Below are 18,318 nucleotides of genomic sequence, written 5' to 3'. Positions count from 1 at the left end.
TCGAGTTACAGCATGGTGAATTTGGACCAATCCCTTGAATACCTGGGTCACTGTCTCTATACCCGCTAGATTTCCCAAGTATCAGGGGAAAAAAATGCAGGTCTCACGTCCTTCTTTAGGGATCTTCATGCCTACTGCTGGGAATATGCTTGGTTGGTCCCTGGGTTGGTTTCTAAGTGGTGAGAGCAGAGGGTTAATGAGGTCTGTGGTCACACGAGCCAGCCTGAGGGAGGGCAGAGAACCAGATCCACCAGGAGAGTCCACAAGCAGGAAGAGACCCCACTGTGATTCTCCATGCCCTGCCCTTCTCCCACACCATCTTCTGCACACTTTCCTAACCACCCCAACCCAGCCACACCCATGGAAAACATGCAAAATGCTTGCTTTGGAAAGGACTGGGTCTGCAGCAATGGTGTGGTGTGTGGATGGTGGCACGGCAGTCCCAGGAGGCCTCCTGATGCTAAGGAAAGCCCCCAGGCTTGGCAGCCTGGAGAGGCAGGGTCAAGCCGTGCTTTACTTCTCAAGAATGGTGCTGGGGCAGCTATTCTCCATCCTTTCTGGAAGCAGGCAGGAAGATAGCCTCTGCCCTGGCCCTCAGCTTCTTCGTCTATAAGATAAAGTGGTCCTTCTCATCCTGGTGAGTTATGACTCTGTCAAGCTACAATAAAGCTTTCTCCAAAACAGAGCTATGGCTAAAGGAGAGAATTGGGCAGCAAGGGGGAAAAATATCTGAAATAAACCTATAATGATAAACCTCCCTACTCTATTGAATATACCCGCCCATCTAATTTATTCAGTTAATAAAACTTATTCCCCAGAGGGGGACAGGCAGAGGTAAGCTACAAACCAATCTGCCCATGTGAGCATGGGTATATATGTATATCTCATAACAATAAAAAAAGCGTAATTAAGAGATGTATTGAAGTGTGCAGAAATCCTGAAGGACACTGAAGATTACAATTCAAGTTACTGTCCTTGGTGCAAATGTAATTCAATGGGGAACAGATAAATAAAAATAAAGAAAAAACAAATTCAGAACAGATGTTAGGCGAGCAATTTTTTTCACAGTAAGAATCATAAACATGAAGAATAGCCTATAAGGCAAAGTTGTTGATGCAAACAGCATCAAGCTACTAAATAAATAGTTCGATGGCCCTGCAGGGACAAAGGAACATTAAAATAGTCATTTGGCTGTCCCTGAATATTTTTTGCCCACACGTTATGCCCAGGCATGTATATTCGGGGGTACTGAAGGGAGCTGTGTGTGTGTGTGTGTGTCTATTCCGTAGAATATGTGCAGGACGTATATTTGTGAGAGTACATGGCAAAATCACCTCTCCCCAAATGATGTGTGGGCTTAGAACAGGAATACAGGGGCTGGGATAAAGCTAACGTCACTCTTGAAAAGACAATGAGGCCAGGGGAGGAACCCCAGTGCCATGGGAAGAATGTGCTGTCCAGGGCTAGGTATAAAAAGCCCAGATATGCAACTCTGAAAAAAGGGAAAATTTAATGGCAAAAGAATTTCAGACACAGTGGGAGAGAAATCAGAGGCAGGGAAAAAACAATAAAACACTGATAATAATACTTTAGAGATGGAGGGAAGCTTCAAGATGATCATTCTAGTCCAACCCCTCATTTCACAGCAAGGAAAATGAGGCCCAAAGAGGGGAGAGGACTGGATGATGTGTGCTGTCTCCCCTTACCCAGGCGGAGGATTCCCTGGAGACATGAGGGTGAGAGGACCCACGTGCAGGACTCAAGAAGCTCACCCCGAGCTGGCGAGGTATGGGGCTCCTGAATTCGGCAGACTCCCCAAGATGCAGGCTGGCTACAAGAACACCAAGGAGCAGTGGAATCCCAGTTGGAATCCTTGATACTTGGACGGTCTGCCCTGGGAGAGCTCTGAGAGCTCCTTTGAGTCTCATGTCAGACCTGTGAGATAGGTAGGTGCTCAAGTTTTGTTGTTGTTGTTTTGTTTTGTTTTGTTTGTTTTTGAGAGAGTCTCATCCTGTCACTCAGGCTAGAGTGCAGTGGCATGATCACCACTCACTGCAACCTCCACCTCCCAGGTTCAAGCACTTCTGCCTCAGCCTCCTGAGTCGCTGGGATTACAGGTGCGTTCCACCACACCCGGCTAATTTTTGTATTTTTGAGTACAGACGGAGTTTCACCATGTTGGTCAGGCTGGTCTCGAACTCCCGACCTCATGATCCACCCGCCTTGGCCTCCCAAAGTGCTGGGATTACAGCGGTGAGCCACTAAGCCTGGCCTCAAGTAATTTTTAAAGGAAGACAATGGTAAATGACTCATTCATTCTAGTCCCATCAGTAGGGATAGCTGAGCTAAGACCAGAACCCAGATCTGGCTCCTAATCCAGTGCTCTTTCTGGTACGGCCAGCTGACCCTAAGAATGAGGTTATGGGAGGTATCAGCTCTTCGGGAGTAGGATATAAGGCAGTAGCCCAATAAGAATCCAATTAATGACTTGGGTGAGTGGAGCCCAGCTAGTGTATCAGGAGAACATGTCCCTTATCTTCTCTTTTATCTTTTGGATCCCAAGGTGGCCTTACACAGTGTAATTCAATTTTGTACTTTGATGGGCTAACTACTGAATTGATAGAGCATAAAAGCCACTGATGGGGAAAGAGTATAAACTCCCCTTATCCAACCCTCTATTTTAATATGAGACTCTCCCCCTAATTCCTTTTATTTGTCTCCAATAAAATGATACCATTACCAAAATTAGCCAAATAACAAGACCTTCCTGTCTGAAGTTTCCTTGGAGACAAATCTGACATGAAAGACATGTACTTAGAGATGATTCTTCTGTTCACGCAACAGATATTTACTGAGCATCTATTATGTGTCAGGCACCATTCTAGGCACTGGGAATAGCAGCACAAACAAGAGAGCAAGTCCCTATCCTCATGGAGTTTGCATTCTACCAGGAAAGCTGGTCAATCAACAAATAATTATGTTACATATTGTCAGGGCAAACGTCCTAAGGCAGGACTGTTTGGAATGTTGAAGAAACAGCAAGAAGAGGCAGTGGAATGGAAAGAGCTTTGGATTAATAAAAAGAACCTGTGCAACCCTGCTCACACCTCTTACTAGCCACATGCCCTTTTCATTCTAGTCACTCAAGTTTCTGTATGATTGAGGATAATGCAATTAGCCTGGCCAAACTCTCAGGGATGTTATTGGGATGGCCATGGGATCCCAATGATCCACACTGAGTGCTGGAAAACACATTCAGATTACTAGCAATTAATATGTAAGTGGCCTTAGGGAACAAATATATATATATAATATATATATTATATATATATACAGTACAATCATAGGGCAAGATGGATAGCCCATAGAGTTCTCCCACAGGTCCGTAAATGTCCCATAAAAGGATGCCCACTGCAGGGATGCTTGCTGAGGGCCACTGGGTATCTCCTCCTGGGACAGTGGACAGGTGAAGTAGGTACAGGCATCCGTGGAGTGTCAGGCAGCCATGAGAAGCAGCAGACTCAATGGGAACTCTGTGCTGGACCTTGAAAGCACAGTGCTAAATGAAAAAACTAAGGAATAGAATGAGATCTACGGCAGCACTATTGGCATAAGCTAAAGATAATACCCACAAAATGATAATGCACAATTTGCAAGAACATGTGAAAAAAAAACCACATTAAACACAATTGGAATGGTTGACTATTGGGGATGGGAAGGGGAATGAGAGAACACTGGGGATAAAAGGAAATAAATAAACAAGCAACACGGGCAGCAGTGCGTTCCCAGCCTTTCCATAGCGCTGCAGGATAAAAACATCCCCCAAAACATCAACTCAAAATGGAGGTAATTAGTAATTACTGGTTGTAATGTTGATAATTCACAATGGTGAAGTAAACTACTTCTATTAATGGTTGCCTTTTATGGCGAATTCTTTAGGAGTAAAATGCTGGTATTTATTAGATCAGTGTTTTCTCTCAAAGCCTGTTCTCCATATCCTAGTCCCAAGAGATACTCCAGGGGGAAAAATGTTCTGTGGTCAAATAAACACTGCATCCTAAATTTCTCACTTGGAGATTGTCGAAGGACATTGCTGCATGAAAGGTTTGGAGTCATTCCACACTGAAGAGACCTGTGTTCCTTTTGCTATTCCCCATGTAACAATTATTGCTGTCAGTGGAAATGATGGTCTCAAGGACACACTGCGGGAAACACCCCATTCGATCGTTGGAGGATGGGAGGTGGAGATTCCGGATTCCAGGCCTACCCTAGAGCTCCCGTTCCTCTCTCCTTCCTAACGCAGCTTCCTGATCCTCTGAGTGCCTCATTCCTAAGTCACCTTGGACCCAGTGTCTCCTTAGCAGCTCTGCCATGGTCTGAGTGTTTGTATCCATCCCCCCGACAAATTCATATGTTGAAATCTTAAACCCCCAGATGACAGTATTAGGAGGTGGGGTCTTTGGGGGACAAATGGGTCATGGGGTCAGAGCCCTCTTGAATAGGATTAGTGCTCTTATAAAGGAGGCCCTAGGGAGCTCTTTCACCTCTTCCACCATGGGAGGGTGCAGTGAGAAGTCGCCATCTATGAATCAGAAAGTGAGCCCTCACCAGACAATGAATCTGTCGGGTCCTTGATCTTGGACTTCCCAGTCCCCACGACTGTGAGAAATAAATTTCTGTTATTCATAAGCCACCCAGTCTATGGCACTTTGTTATAATAGCTTGAACACGTGAGGACAAGGACAAGCTCCAATAGATTAAGAAAAAGATAAAACTATCTTTGTCTTTGCCCTGTTCAACCTCTTAATTATGGTGGAATCACCATTTTGTCTCCAGGATTTGAAGTCAGCATCAGTGATTAATGTTGACTCATCTTTTATTCGTTACAATCAATGACTTGCTGCATTTTTCCTACAGGACATTTTCTTTTCTTTTTTTTTTTTTTCTTTTTTTAGACAAGATTACAGTGACATGATCTCAGCTCACTGCAGCCTCTGCCTCCCCAGCTCAAGTGATCCTCCTATCTCAGCCTCAAAAGTACCTGGGATGACAGGCACACACGCCACCACACCCAGCTAATTTTTGTATGCTTTGTAGAGATGTGGTTTCACTATATTGCCCAGGCTGTCTCAAACTCCTGGGCTCAAGCAATCTTCCCACCTTGGCCTCCCAATGTGCTAGAATTACAGGCATGAGTCACCACACCCGGCCGCTAGAGGACATTTTCTCTGTAAAATTCTCCTTCTTTTCCTTCCATTTCTGATAATCTAAATCACTCTTATCTCTCTCACCTGTGCTATTAGAATGTTTTTTGCTAGGTTTTTTTTTTTTTTTTTTTTTTTGAGACAGAGTCTCACTCTTTCGCCCAGGCCCGAGTGCAGTGTCGCTATCTTGGCTCACTGCAAGCTCCGCCTCCCGGGTTCACGCCATTCTCCTGCCTCAGCCTCCCGAGTAGCTAGGACTACAGGCGCCCTCCACTGCACCTGGCTAATTTTTTGTATTTTCAGTAGAGACGGTGTTTCACTGTGTTAGCCAGGATGGTCTCGATCTCCTGACCTCGTGATCCACCCGCCTCGGCCTCCCAAAGTTCTGGGATTACAGGTGTGAGCCACTGCACTCGGCCTAGTTTTTTTTTTTTTAAATCAATTCCATCCTCCCGCTGCATCCCTTCTCCACTCTATACCTGCACAACTTTCTTCAAATAACCCACCTCCTTTGCACCAGTCCTGAGGTCTATCTCATCTGCCACTGCCAAGGTTGTCCTCTCTACTTGTGCCCCAAACATCACATTTTCCTAGCACACATTTGGCCTCTACTCTTCTTCTTTCTGTCTCAGCCAAAACCTCTGAACTTTCTCCCATGCATATGTGCCTGGATGTACTCTTCTCCACAGGCCACCTGCCATCTCTCCTTTTTTGGATAGGTATAGTATGAGCTAACCTTTCCCAATGAGCACACACTCAGTGCAGAGACTGTGGGGTACAAGAGGGGAATTCAATATGTCATGAACAGTCATGAAGCAGGAATGTATGTCCTGTGATATAATGGAAAGACTGTGGGAAAAAAACCCAGAGGAAAAAAATTGAGAAGCCACCAATTGCAAGAGCAGGATTTTGACAAATTACTCAAGGTAGGAAGCCCAGAGATCGAAGGGTCAGTTCCAGGAAGAGAAGGAACAGTGTAGACCCAGGGAACAAGGAAGCAGAAGTCAGTAAGAGTTTCAGACACAGAAGACAAAATTTATGTGAGACACAAAGGCCACAGTGAGCTGGTGGGAAAGAGGAAACTTGGAGGGGGCTGAAGGCAGAACCGAAAGGCAGACACATAAATTGTAAAGGGTTTGGCAGCGAGGAGTGAGATAAGAGGAGAAGGAGCTCCGGGTGGGGACTACTGGGAATTTATTAAAGCAAACTGAATTTATCGTGCAGTGCAAGCATTTGTTGATAATGGGGCTGGTTTGGTTAAAAAGGCGCTCACTGGCCTAGCCAAAAGGAAGTTACAGGTAAAGTCACTGAGGCCATACATTCCAATTAGAAATGTGTGGTTCACCTTGACCAGTTGGGATCCAGGGCACAAGGGGAAGTGTAAATTTAACCTGAGTTCACTCTCAAGGTTTGAAAACAAGAAGTAATGGCCACATAATCTTGGTGAAAAGGGGACAACAAGCTTTGCTATCAAATGTCCTCCAAAGGTGAAATTATATGGTCACTATGGAAAACAGTATGATGGTCTTCAAAAAGCTAAAAATAGATTTACTCTGTGATCTGGCAATTCCACCTCTGTATATATACCCAAAAGAACTAAAAGCAGGGTCTCAAAGAGGTATTTGCACATCCATATTCAAATAACATTATTCACAGTAGCTCAATGCTGGAAGTAACACTCCGCCATCTACAAACAAACGAATAAACAAAAGGCAGAATATGCTTACAATGGAATATTACTCAGCCTTAAAAAGGCAGTAGTTCTCCCATGTGCTACAACATGGATTAACCTTGAGGATATTATGTTAAGTGAAATAAACCAGTTACAAAAGGAAAAATACCATATGATTCCACTTTATTGAAGTACTTAGTGTAGTCAAATTCGTAGAGACAGAAGGTAAAATGGTGGTTGTCAGGGCCTGGAGGAGGAGGGAATGGAGAATTAATGTTTAATGACGACAAAGTTTCAGCTTTGCAAGATGAAAAAAATTCTGGGTGTGAACGATGATGATAGCTGCACAACAATGTGAAGGTACTTAATGTAACTGATCTATACAACGAAAAATAGGATAGTACATTTTGTGTTATGCATATTTTAACATAATAAAAATAATGTCCTCCAGCCAAATGTCCTTCAGGTTATTCGCAATACCTAGATCTAACTGAGAAGTGGGAGACCATCAATTCTGAAACTGCTGGCCAGGTTGTAGAGGCATGAAAACCCATCCCACCTACTCATATGAAACCTTTCTCCTATGGGTGTTAGCTGTGGGTTCTCGGGCCCTGAAGCCCTGGTACTCATGAACAGGTATGGATTTTGAGCAGGGCAGAACTCAGGATGCTAAGTGTCCATTCCAGATTGGAGATAAAGCATCCTCGTGGGCTCCTACAGAGAGGACAAAGAGCTGAGGCTTCTTGCTCATGGGATGCTCCAAAGAACCAAAACTCTAGCAGAGAAGGCTAAGCCTTTGGGGGAAGCAGCTAACAATCTTTAGGCTGGAGTCTTTGGGAAGAACCTGGCGGCCATGCCAATCATCAGTCACAAGCTGTGGTCTGGCAGTGAGATGAAGAAGAGAACTTGAAGAGTTACAAGCAATCTTCAAAGGCAAATGGAAGAGCCATTCAACAGTTGCCTCTTTGTGGTGAATATGCACTAGGCATCACATTAGCCATGGAAAAGATGGAGGCGGCACAAGCCAGGGAGTACCTGGATTTCCTTCCTGCAGTAGCTCTGTTGTGAAGTGCAGTAGTTTTGATTCAATCCTGGATGCCCACATCTCCAGTACGCCAAGTAGTATCAAGAGGTGCTGGTGGGTGTTTTAACACAAAAGACCACAATTGCCTCATCAAACTAACATGCTATGACAAGCCATTCACCAGCCATAGATTATGGGCAAAGGTTAATAGGTTCCTCTTTAAGCTGAGGCCAAAAAAAAAAAAAAATCATCTGCAAAGAGTACCTCCTTAGTGGTTAATGTGGGGAGCCTGGAGAACATGTCAGAGAGTCAGACCTTTATAAATAGGCCAATAAATTGACAGCCTTACTCAGGGTGGAAAAACTTCATAGAGTGGGTTGCAAAATTCTTGCAGCTTGAGGATGAGATGGAGGAGAAGTTGTTAGGAGCACGGTCTTGAGATGCGAAGAATAATCAAAGAACTTATTTTCGTAGTTAAGTTTATATTATCTGCCCTAGGCAAGCAGGCATCATAAAACTTGGCGGGGCCTTGCTAAGGAATTACTTTGTGTGCATAGCTATAGAAGTGTTACACATAAGACTGATCAGGAGTAATTGGAATGCATAGTAAACAACCCAAACTTTAAAAGATCTAAAGATCCTAAGGAAGAAAGAAGAATATGTTCCAGTTTGAAGGCGAACGTCAAGTATTCAAAATTTAGTAGAATTTCCAACGTGTATGTGGTGGTGTGTGACTTTCTTTGCTTGAAAGTTCACATTAGTATCTGGAGTTAATTTGGTTTTAGACATTTAGATTCCTTTACCTTTTGCCCTATGTGAGTAACAAGATTTAGAACTGGTTTTTCATCAAGCAAGGATTTCTAAGAACTTGTTTGGAAAAAGTTTCTCTGCTCACAAAATAGTGATGAAAGAGGAACTTTAAGCTCTAGGTGAATTGGGAACTCATCGCTTCTTCAAATTTAGTAATAATTTCTTTTAAATTTTGAAATCAAAGACGGCTTGCCATTCTTCTTTTTAGATAGAATAGGAATGCTATTTGCATTCTCAATCAGAGTGAAGAGCCCTAAGAATTGGGTAAATGTAGGCCGGGCGCAGTGGCTCACGCTTGTAATCCCAGCACTTTGGGAAGCCGAGGCGGGCGGATCACGAGGTCAGGAGATCGAGACCACGGTGAAACCCCGTCTCTACTAAAAAATACAAAAAATTAGCCGGGCGTGCTGGTGGGCGCCTGTAGTCCCAGCTACTCGGAGAGGCTGAGGCAGGAGAATGGCGTGAACCCGGGAGGTGGAGCTTGCAGTGAGCTGAGATTGCGCCACTGCACTCCAGCCTGGGCGACAGAGCAAGACTCCATCTCAAAAAAAAAAAAAAAAAAAAAAAAAAGAATTGGGTAAATGTGTGCACTTTTTGAGACTGTCTGTGCAAAGTTCTTGACAAAAGATATATGCATACAGCCCTGTGCTTTCTGGACCTGCTTCCAGATGGGAGAATGCCTTGACAAATGTCACGGTGATTCATGACTGTTTTACATACTCTATTATGCATTTTGGGTTGAACAACTTGGATTTGTTGCAGGTACACTTCAATTAAATATGGAATTTATTATTTGAAGATATTAGCTCAAAATAGAGCTTTTATGCAACTTTAATTGACACATTCTATTGATTGGGAACACATCTGTGCAGAGCTGTCACTTAGAGGATAAAGAAGGTACTGATGCCATATTTGATAGTTACTAATGAGGAATGAGTTAGTTCCCTTCCATCTTGAATGTGATATACAGTTCTCCATGGTAGATTTTGGATGTGAATATCAAGGAATGCAAAATTAAAAATCTGTGACTGACGCTCCAGCCGCTGCAGTCCTCTCTCCTTTCTAGCCAGGTGCTCTGTCCCTCACCTGCAGGCCCAGCCCTGGCCCCAGAAGCAGGAACAACTTCCAGCCGCACACCGTGAGACTCGATGCCTTTCCAGCATGGATCTGTTCCAACCACGATGGACCTTTCCTCCCTGACTGATACCGGAGATTAGGCCTGGCTTCTGAGTCCTGGGCCTCACATGATGCTGTGAGTCTTAGAACTGAATGTCAATCTCTGATTTGTCCTCAGACCCCTCACCGCTGAGACCCTGCTGTACTACCTAGACTCCTTTCTCAGGGCCGGGAGCTTCTCAGGTTCCTGAACCACCCACTAGTGGGGCCCTGGTGTCCACTGACAGCCTCCTCATCGCTGCTTTACTGGACGCCTGACTACTGTCCAGCTGACACCTTCCCGGTGCACAGCTCTCTCCTGGACTGTCCACTGTGGCCAGTGTTTGCTAAAATGGGGAGCACCGTCTTACTCTTTAAACGCTGCCCTTCACCCACAGCAGGAAGTAGCAGGAAGCTGCTCTCTCGGTACCCACAGCCTGGTCAGTTTTTCATAGCTAGCTTACCCTGCCAAATGGGATTATTTCCAGTTTCCAGGCCATTCCTTCCTGCTGCTCCAACTCCCTGGGAATAAGTAATCAGCTGGCCACACCTACCTAGGAGAAGATATCCACATGAATTACCTAGATATTTACACCCAATGCAAAAATCTTACAGAGAGATGTCTTAAATGGTCAATTAATATATTTGTGTTAGCTTCTGAGCATGATTCTGAGTTAAGGCTTGGAAATAATTTCAATAATAGTCGCACTTGTGATTTTAAAGAATAAGAAGGTGCTATTAGGTGGGAGGTGCCCAGCCTGGGCCCACAGTCAGGTGCAGGAGCTGGTCTCTGCGGGAGGAGTGCTTGCGCTGGAATTCAGCTTCAGCTGCAAACAGTAGGCTTTTACTGATTTTGTCAGAGGTTTCTCAGAATCTTAAACCACAAAGAGGCAAACACAATGGCCTCTAACAATTTTCTGATGCACGCTGATAGGGGCTGTCTCATTGGCTTGTAGTCATCCAGTTTATAACTGGAAAGGACCTCAGATATCATCTAGACCTTTGCTTCTCAAATTGCTAATTTTGACTCACTAGTGGTCATGAAATCAGTTTAATGGGCTGTGACCAACTTGTAAATGTTTTCCTTTTTACGGATAGAATACAATACAATAGAATAGATTAAAGTGGTTCTTATACTGTGAATAAGGTGTTCTTCTGTAAAACTTTTATTTCAAGTATATGTGTGTGTATTAGATAACAATGTGGTTAATATATTATTTACTGAGGTTCACGATTAAACAGTGTCAAAATCACTGACTTAGTCCAAATCCCACATTTTACATCTAAGAGAACTAAAGCTGGAGAGGGGAAGTGATTGACCTAAATCCATTAAGGTAACAAGCAGTAGAGAGAAAGAAAGTTGAAGCTGGGATTTTAACTGCAGATTTCTATTGTAAGCTATCACGCCCTGTTGGATGTTTCTGCCCAAAGAAGAGGGAATTAATACAGGTTCTTGATCTTTATGAGGATGGGCCACAAAGACTTAGACAGCAGTAGTCATTAAAATATGCAGCAACCATCACCCATATGCTGTTATAGAAAGACGATGTGGGGAAATGAACTGGTATAAAATAAATGGGCTGAAAGAAGAAGTCAGAAGTCCAGAAAAATTAGGTAAACTTCAGAAGGGTCTTTGGATCAAGACTAGGAAAGAAGGTGGTCTTAAATCATAAGAAAGCACAGAAGCTTTGTAGCAATACACTATTTGGTATAACGAGATCATGCTGGTGGCAGGTAAGGGTGAAGAGTCTATTAATGGTTCATTCAAGAAAAGTGGGACTCAAATCAAATTCCTCTGTCTCTTTGGTCTAAGCCACTTATTTATCTGTGGACAATTGTTCCTTTGATAATTCCACCTATTGGGCAGTGTGCTTGGCTTGGTGATAGTTCTGTGGACAACTTTCTTCTTATTCTCAAAGGCCTCCTAAAACATCAGCACACTATGTCAGGGCATTCACTTTTAGAGAATAATGGCTCCCTAAAATGCAATAATGCAGTTTAGTGAATTCCAGTCATTTAAAAAATGTGCTTTTACAGGCTTAGTGTTCATGATTAAGCTATCTTGATCAGTGAGAATATTGATATTTCACTCACTGAATGATGCTCAATAATTATGACCTACAGACCATCATGATGGTCTCACATGAATTTTGCTTTCAGATTCACATTATTGGGAACTGCGGTGCACAGCTTTGCTTTCAATGCTTTCACAAAAGCCAGCTTTCACCAAGCTAGGGGACCCAAATATTGCCCACAGTTTGACCTCATGGCCAGAGATGTTAGAATAATTCAGGACTTCTGTGCTTCATTCCACTGTCTCAAGGGTATTGTGTTTTCTCAATGATCATAGTATATTTTCATTTTCATCAATTCCTCTTAGAATTGAGCCACATTTTTGGGTTAAACATTTAGTAAATGAGCCTCACACTGAGGCTTGCACTTTATATCAGCAGCAAAAACCTAAAGTTTCACTCCTTAGCATCAGTGTCTGGGAAGCTCTTCCGCAACGGTGGCTTAATTTCCACCATTCTTCAACATCTATGGTTCTACTGAGCTCAGTCCAGTTTAAAAACAAGTGCCATCTCCAGGTGTCAGCTGCCCAATTTGAGTCTAAATACTTGTCTTTTCTTGGACAAATCAGCAATAGTTTCCACCCTACCCTATCCTCAGCCACATGTTCAAGCCCAGTGTATTCAGATGTCTCATATCTTCTAAGTCAAAGAACAAGCATGTCCAATAGGTGAGTCTTTCAGAGCCCTTCAATTCCTGTGGTTCTTGATCCATGATGGTAGGCCAGGAGGTCTCACATAGCCATCTGCCAGTATTAAAGTAAACCATCTCTATGCTATTCTTCAACCCCATCTAAATAGTACATAAACATGATGGTTAAGAGCAATTACATGAAAAGTGTTCACACCTTAGTCACTTCCGGAACACAGACTCTCCTAATGGATGGCACCATGGAAGCTGAGCTTTAAAAAGTGTTGAAATGACCTTGTTATTTTGATTGCTGATGCCACATGCTTTTCCTTATGTATCCCAAAGTTCTCAACTTCCTCACCGCCTGGTGACAAGGTGCTATTAGTTCATGCATGCTAGCTAATTAAATTTAAAAAATGGTGCTAAAAACCTCCAACTTGGAGGCATATGAGACACCTCCCCCTCCTGTGGTGTGAACTTTGAAGCTAAGTGTCAGGCCCTTTATACCAAAGGCTTATTTATTTGCTAAACTGATTTTTTTTTTTTTTTCAGTATGGGACCTAAGGTTCCCTGGGAGATAGATTGCTTCAGGCTTTGATACTTACAAAGATGTTCTTAGAACACCCTACTGCAGCTAGGTACAAGAAGCTACAAACGTGACATCCAAATGAGGATATTCAGTGCAGCCCTGGCTTGTGATTAAGCAGTACAACAGAACAGAGAAGTCAGAAATACACCTAGAAATTAATAAATGATAAAAGTGACATTTCAAATCAATTGGAAAAGGATGAATTTCCAGATGGAACTCTACCCTCTGGGGGAAAAAAAAGGGTGTGTCCCTAACTCCATCTTCCAAACAAATTCCTGACATATCAAACATTCTACATTTTAAAAATAAAATTTAAAAAAACTAGAAAAATGAAAGTTTATGAAAAAATATCCTTGGTGGAGAAAACCTTTCTGAGTAAGATGCAAAATGTAGACACTCTTAAAATCAATTAAAGTCAACAACACAAAAAACAAATGTTTTCTGATTGGAAGAAATATATGATAAGCAAAGTCAAAGACGATAAAGAGGAGAAAATATTTAAGGCATACAAAAGGCTACTTTCTTTAATATGCAAAGAGCTTCTACAAATAAAGTGGGAAAAGATCAATAACCCAACAGAGAAGTGGCAAAGGATCTCTCAGAAAACAAAATACATTGCATTTTAAACATATGAAAAGATGCTCAAACTTGCTCATAATTAGAGACATGCACATTGAAACTGCAGCAATATACCATCAAATGGTAAAGATTTAAAATTGTGACCACACATTTTAATGACAAGTATGGGAGGAACATATGCATATTTATGGGAATCTAAACTGATATAATCCCTAGAGAGAGAAATTTAGTCATATTTATCAAAGTTAAAAACATAGACCATCTTTGACCTAATAATTCCATTTCTAGGAATTTATCTTGCATGCTTACCCCAGACATCAATGATGTATATATGAAAATCTTCACTGCAATGGTGTTTGTAAAAAGTAAGAGATGTTTATCAATTGAGAACTTGTTTTAAAAATTAGGATACATTTATACAAGGAAATTCTTAAAAATACTACCTAATTTAACAAGAATGAATGAAGCAAAATGGGACAATTTCCCAAATGCCATTAATGAACAAAGCAAGGTAAAGAACAGCATGTATCATATATGATCCATTTGACTATAAAGAAATTTTTAGCAGAGGTTGCCTCTGTGAAGGAGCAGATGGGCCCCAGGGTGGGAGCAAGTGTACTTTTTTCTTATACTCATTTGTACTTTATGAATTATGTACAAAGTTCATGCTTACCTACCTACAACGTGATGCTCTGATGGGAGTATATGAGGTTAGGCAACAAGGCCAGCATCATGAAGGGATCCAGGGATGCAGGTGCCACTTACTAAAATGGAGTGGCATAGGTGATGGATGCCAGGAAGTGTAAAAGTCAAGTTCAACAAGAGGGAGCCAAGATCAAAACTAAAGTGATGTTGGGGGAAGAAGAAACGGGGATGAGGCTAAGTAAAAGTAGAACTGTAGAGCAAGCATTTAAAAGACAATGAGATAGGCTGGATATGGTGACTCACGCCTGTAACTCCCACATTTTGGGAGGCCGAGGCAGGTGGATCACTTGAGGTCAGGAGTTTGAGACTAGCCTGGACAACATGGTGAAGCCCCGTCTTTACCAAAAATACAAAAATTTGCTGGGCGTGATGGCACATGCCTGTAATTCCAGCAACTTGGTTGGCTGAGGCACCAGAGAATCACTTGAACCTCAGAGGTGGAGGTTGCCATGAGCTGAGATCGTGCCACTGCACTCCGGCCTGCATGACAGAGCAAGACTCTGCCTCAAAAAACAAAACAAAACAAAACAAAACCCACACACACACACACACACACACAAAATGAGATAAAGGGAAAAGGACCTTTGAATGGCGGCCTTTAGGAGTTGCTAATGACCTGAACTTAGGGCACTGTGTAAATATTTATTCTTACTTAACTATAAGTAATTAATAAAGGTTTATCATCTACTGGGTTACAAAGTCCAGCTGCAAATTAAAGGGGATATAATCTCTATCCAAACAGGATATATTGAATATATATCAATATATGTTTATATTCAATATTGGTATATATTGAATATAAACTATATTCAATCACTAATGTATGACGATAATGTTGTTTCTGTTCTTACAGAGTTTGGGAAGGAATATAAATCCAACTTGGGGCTCATTCTCAGCCTGAAGGAGATAACAAGTGATCATTAATTGATGAAGGTTATCCAAAGCAATAAAGCCTTGCCTTCTTTGTGTTACATGGCCAGGCTGCTGTGCAATTCAGGAGAGTTTTTTATCAAGTACCACCACGACTAATAGCTGTATAGGTATCCATGCCAGTCCTCCTGCTTTACATTCAAGTTCAAAGAAGGCAGAGACACCATGTGTAGTTTTATTTACACAGAACCTGGCAAAGCAGGCTACATAAGTAGACACTTGGTGAAGATATTTTGTTCTTGATGACGGTGGTGGTGATGGTGGTGGTGGTGGCAGTGTTGGTGGTTATGATAAACATTGATGTTGTCTGCCCATCTTGATGGAAACCTTCTCCAGCCCTATTGTCCCCATGGCAGGGAGTGGGAGGGGAATTGAGTAAGGAGTCAATTTCCAGTTTTGAGCCTCAAACTCTTGAGTTGCTAGGGTGACAACCAGATAATAAATATACATTGCCATCATAGTTGGCTTTCCAGTCTCGAGCAGTGAGGAGATTTGCCCTGCCCATTTTTCTCCCAACATTCAGTGCCAAGCTGTCATCTAAAGGCCCAATACATCTCTACATGGCATCAACAGTGTAGAGTGTGGCATTTCACTTGTCGAATGATGAATCAATCTATTATTTCAGTTTTTAAGAGGACCAAGCTGGGATTGATTATATTTCCTAGTAATAAAAGTAAAATAAAAAATAAAATAAAAACTAATGTAATTTAAATTAAATTGTTCTCTGCAAGAAGGGTCTTTGTTGTTCATTGAGCATAGTCCATTCCCAATCAGTGAAACTATGTTGCTAAAATTTAAGCAGTAAGAAAATAACATTTACAGTTAGAAAAGACATTCGATTCGATTTAGATTGGTTCAACCCTTTCATTTTTACACCGCCACCATATTGCCTCTAAATCTGGGAGTAGACACATTTAAAAAGAAGTCAGCGTTTTATGGCTCATCTTTTTTTTTTCCAAAGGAGAAAAGTTGATAGCTTTATAGGAAGAAATTATGCCATCACCTTTCTTTTTTCCTTTTCACTAGAAGTGGGAACAAAGGATGGAGATGATACTGCAATTTTGATCTCTATAACCTCATTTGAAATCATTCTCTATGATTTAGGTTTTCTTGAAATGAAAAGGATAAATTGTGTTAACTTAGTTAAAGTTGGAGGAAAAAGTTGATTGAATATCCTGTTGTCAAGGAAACCAATTCGCTCCACCTCTCTCTCTCCTCTCTCTCTCTCTCCCCCCTTCTATCTCTCTCTCTATCTCTTTCTATCTCTTTCTCTGTCTCTTTCTCTCTCCTTTTCTCTCTCTATCTCTTTCTGTCATTTTCTCTCTGTCTCCTTCTCTCTCTCTCTCTCTCACACACACACACACACACACACACAACTAGTTCATACAGTGCCCTTTAAACTCTTAATCTGGCATTTACAAATTATTTTTAAATACCCAAAGGCTCTACTTTGGATATCTGTACAAGAAGCACTCAAGAAAAGTGGTTCCTAGAATTCAAACTCAGTCAGGACTTTTTCTGATTCTGGTGAAGGCACTGTCATTCTGAGTCAGTGCTGTGTCTCAGAAGCATATGAGACAGTCTCCAAGTCATTGCCAAGTCAGCTGCAGAATGAGACTGTTGGAAAGAAAGAGCTGGAATGAGAACCTTTAAAAAGCAATAGACTGGGTGCGGTGGCTCATGCTTGTAATCCCAGCACTTTGGGAGGCCAAGATGGGTGGATCACTTGAGGTCAGGAGTTTGAGACTAGCCTGGCTAACACGGCAAAATCCCATCTCTACTAAGAATACAAAAATTAGCCAGGCATGGTGGCGGGCGCCTGTAATCCTAGCTGCCCGGGAGGCTGAGGCAGGAGCATCGCTTGAGCTCAGGAGGCAGAGGTTGCAGTAAGCCGAGATCATGCCACTGCACTCCAGCCTGGGCGACAGAGTGAGACTCTATCACAAAAGAAACAAACAAACAACAACAACAAAAAACAAACCAAAAAAAGCAATAGAACCACACAATGGTAAGAGAAAGGTAGACAGCTCACTTTCTTGAGCCTTTATCGAGCACCCATCACCCTTAAAGCAAGAAGCTATGCACTAAAAAGTAAAAATGAAAAAGTAGCTGAAGGCCAAGTTGAAAGAGATCTTAGGGAGTGAAGCAGGGTTGCTTATTATTTAAAGACATGCCTTGCCTCCCCACTCATCCATCTGAGGAGTACACTTCCCTGCTCCATCAATGTCAGGCTGGGCCAGGTGTCTTGCTTTCGCCTCAAAGTGGCCACAGTGCCCTCCTGCCCACATCTTGGGTTTAGCCATGTGAACTGGTTTAACCAATAGGGTATAAGCTGAAATGATTGAGCAGAAATGTATAATGTTCTTGCACCATCAGTCTTGCTCTCTTGAGTCTTTGCCTTTACCGTGAGAACCTGCCAGCCGAGCTTACACTTCCAAAGAGGATGAGAGACATGCAGAGCCTTGGTGCCCCACATGAGACCCTCCCCAGCAGATACACCCAGAAGTCCAGTGGAGCCATCCAACCAAGTGCAGCTTAGGCTAGCCAACTCCAGCTGACCATTAGACACATGATAAATCATAAGTTGTTGCTTATGTCACTGAGTTTTCAGGTAGTCCATTATGCAGCAATGGCTAATACAGAGAGCATCTTAACATCTTAATTTATTACTTTTTCGGGGTCACATAGCAAACCAAAAGTAGGTAGAAGAACTTGACCAAAACTGTGGGTCTCCTACGTGGGGCCATTTCCATCAAGAGGACAAGCCAATCCCTTTCAAAAATGGGTATCAGGAGAACAGACATCATGAATCCTATGGAGATAGGACCCCCAAATCACTGGAGCCCATTGGAATGTATATCAGCAACACAAGAGAACTTTAATGCACCTACAAAAGTGATCGCTGACCCAGAGGTCTACGAAAATCTGCAAAAAAAATCGCTCAGTGGCT

The 18,318-nt window shown here is 42.4% G+C and overlaps 1 protein-coding gene across 3 annotated transcripts in view; it reads right to left on the bottom strand.

Annotated features, from left to right (window-relative positions):
• The window catches only part of TBXAS1 (thromboxane A synthase 1), a 190,235-nt gene that overhangs the window by 125,276 nt on the left and 46,641 nt on the right, over positions 1-18,318 (bottom strand). The window lies entirely within an intron of this gene.

This window comes from Nomascus leucogenys, chromosome 13, assembly GCF_006542625.1.
Source record: "Nomascus leucogenys isolate Asia chromosome 13, Asia_NLE_v1, whole genome shotgun sequence".
Taxonomy (NCBI): Eukaryota; Metazoa; Chordata; class Mammalia; order Primates; family Hylobatidae; genus Nomascus; species Nomascus leucogenys.
Note: the sequence above shows the minus strand (reverse complement) of the source record. Positions and strands in the feature narration are given on the sequence as shown.